Here is a 2938-nt window from a genome sequence, read left to right on the forward strand (position 1 = left end):
GTATTTTGGAGGAGGGTATCTTGGGTATCAGTCTAGCACTAACACAAATGTAGTCTGTTCCAGAGTATGACTGAGGGGGGAAAGAAAAAAAGATATTGTCTTTTACTAAGGGATTCAGCTCTTGCCAGGTCATCCACCAATTGGAGGGATTTTAGGCCTCAGTTTAGTGATCTAATGTCTGCTTTTCTGTCAGCTAGAGTAGGGGTGCGCAAACTTTTCCCCCTGCGCTCCCCTGCATGCTTTCCCCCCCTGCTCACCCCCCCCCCCTTACCTTGGCTTCAGCATCAAATGATGCAGCAGAATCATGTGACGGCACGTTGCCATGGTAATGTGATGTCACGTGACCCTGCGGCGTCATTTGACGCCGCATTGCCATGACGATGCATCGCAGGAAGCCAAGGTAAGGAAAGTTACAGAGGCCTTGCACGGTCCCTCAACATTTAATTTAAATGCCTTGGGGAAGAGCGCGGGACCTCTGTAACCGCCGCGTCCCCTATGGAAAATCTCACCCCCCCAATCTGCGCACTCCTGAGCTAGAGTATAGTTGACTGGTGAACCAGAGCAATGCAGTGTTGTGTTTTGCAATTATTTGAATAATCACAGTGCAAATGCAGTGACGTACCGAAGATTCCTGCATTGAGTGATTGAATTACAGCACTTGTGATCTCTTCTGTTCAGCGCTAAAGACTGAAACACAAAAGCACAAACAAGGGAAATACCCAACCTGATCCAGATAAACCAAAGTTAAATAAAATAGTTCTCTGTAACAGGGACTTGTCACTGTTGGAGAGAAGCTGCCTCTAAATCCAGCAGTGTGCTAGTTAATTGCACACAGGCAATCAACCAGACTCCACCTGGCTGATTAGGACTTTTAGAAAAAAGCCTTGTCTGAGAAACAGGAAGGAGATTCCTTAGCTCACAAGGGAGCTGACAAAAGGAAAACGAGGTCTGTGTTCTGACAGCAAGACACAAGGGGACCAGACCTCTATGCCTGGACCCTCAAGTAGACACCTACCCGGAAACTACTGACCTGAAGGGCCACCTGCGTTAAGGTACTGCTGAGACTTTGGGGTGATAAGTGGGTAAGGGGCTTCCCCCCCCCCCCCCCCCCCAGCCTTGCAGAGAGGGACTGGGGAAGTAAGTTAGCCCTTACACAGGGATAGGTGTTTATTGTTTTGTGTATATTTTTGTTTGCCCTATTGTTAAAAGGAATAGGCAATACAGTAAAGCCTTATTTTAATTTCACCTTAAAAATGGCCTCCATTGCATACATCTCTTAACTCTCAATAAATATTACTGACCTTAAGGAGACATTTACGCGCAGAAATATTACACCAAATCCATACAGAGCTATTTGCTAAATGATTTTAACAGAGTGTTAAGTGCAAGAGCTTCAAGGGAATGAATAATTCTCACAGCACAGAGGTAGCTGTGGTTTTAGAACTCAATCACCAGGACCTGATTGGATCAACTCATTTCACATAAAGTGGTACTTCTGGGAATGGGCTTCCTATTAGTAAAGAAAAGGGGGGTTTCACACTGTTAGCCACAAAGACCACAGGAGGTCCACTAGGAATTTGCCAGCAGCCCACAACTACTCCCCATTCCCAATCCACTTACCCATTCACCTAACCATTTTTCTGTCAGAGGGGCCTGCAATGTATTGCATTGTACTGCAATGTATTGCTTTGTAATGACACATGATGTCATTCAAGTTTAACTATATGTTGCTCCCGGAATGTAACCCTCTTTCTCTTCCACATCAAAAACGGGACTATGTAGAAAAGTGGAAAAAAAAACGGGCAAAATCCGATATTGCTCTTAAAAGCCTCGATTTCCTCCTGAGTGCGCCGATCACCGTTGGTGAAGGCGCTCCTTGTGCACTAACTTCAGCGTTAGCACGCTGTCCAGCCTTACCTCTCTGGACTTCGTGACCTGACCGGCTCGGGGGGCCGCAGGGATTTCCTCGAGCAGGGTTGTCGCTAGAGGGCTGGGCAGCTTCCTCCATCCAGGAGGAGGTGTCAGGAGCCTGGGGGTAGGGTCAAGGAGAGAAGGAAACAGCATGGAGTGGAGAGAGATGAGTGTGTGTGTCTCAAGTCTGGGGAATAACGCCACTAGGAGCGGAGCCTTTGTTCATCCTGTGAGGCGCCTATCTCCACAGGAGATATCAGGACTGCACCTGGGAACCGTTGCTGGGTATTAGCCCCGTCGGCACAATTCCCATTGGTCAGTTCGAATTTTCCACTCCTCTTAAATCTGCCCCTGGGCTGTCGTAGGAGGACGGTGACTGCCCACGGCCCGGATAGGTCCAGCACAGGCGAGCGCGATTGGCCCGCACGTTGCATCCATGCGCTGATTGGTAGGCAACTGCCCTCCATAATTTCAGCTGGAGGCCGCAGTCTATGTAAAGCGCTGTCAATTTCAGTACCACAGACTGCATCTTACCGAGCACCTACCAGAGACCGAAGCGGAAACCCTTGAAGGATGCACCAGGACTGAGATAACGCAACTTGCAGAAAAGCTGGCAAATGGCAAAGCACCAGGAAGTGACGGAATTACCAACCTGGCCATCAAGAAGCTTCCGCCGGCAGCCATGGAATGCCTCACAGAAATCTTCAATGCATGCATGCGGCTCCAGCACTTTCCTCAATCCTGGAAGGAAGCCAAGGTCATTGTATTTCCAAAGCCTGGAAAACCACTGAGGGATCCTGCAAACTACCGTCCGATAAGCCTGCTCTCTGGACTATCGAAACTCCTGGAGAAAGTTATTCTTACGCGCCTCCGCCACTTTGCCTCTGGTAAAAACATTCTACTAAAGGAGCAATTTGGATTCCGGAAGGACCACTCAACCAACCATCAGCTGCTGCGAGTCGTTGACATAATAAGCCATGGATTCAACATCCACAAATCAACTGGAGTTGTCTTCTTGGACGTGGCC

This window comes from Ascaphus truei, chromosome 10 (assembly GCF_040206685.1).
Source record: "Ascaphus truei isolate aAscTru1 chromosome 10, aAscTru1.hap1, whole genome shotgun sequence".
NCBI lineage: Eukaryota > Metazoa > Chordata > Amphibia > Anura > Ascaphidae > Ascaphus > Ascaphus truei.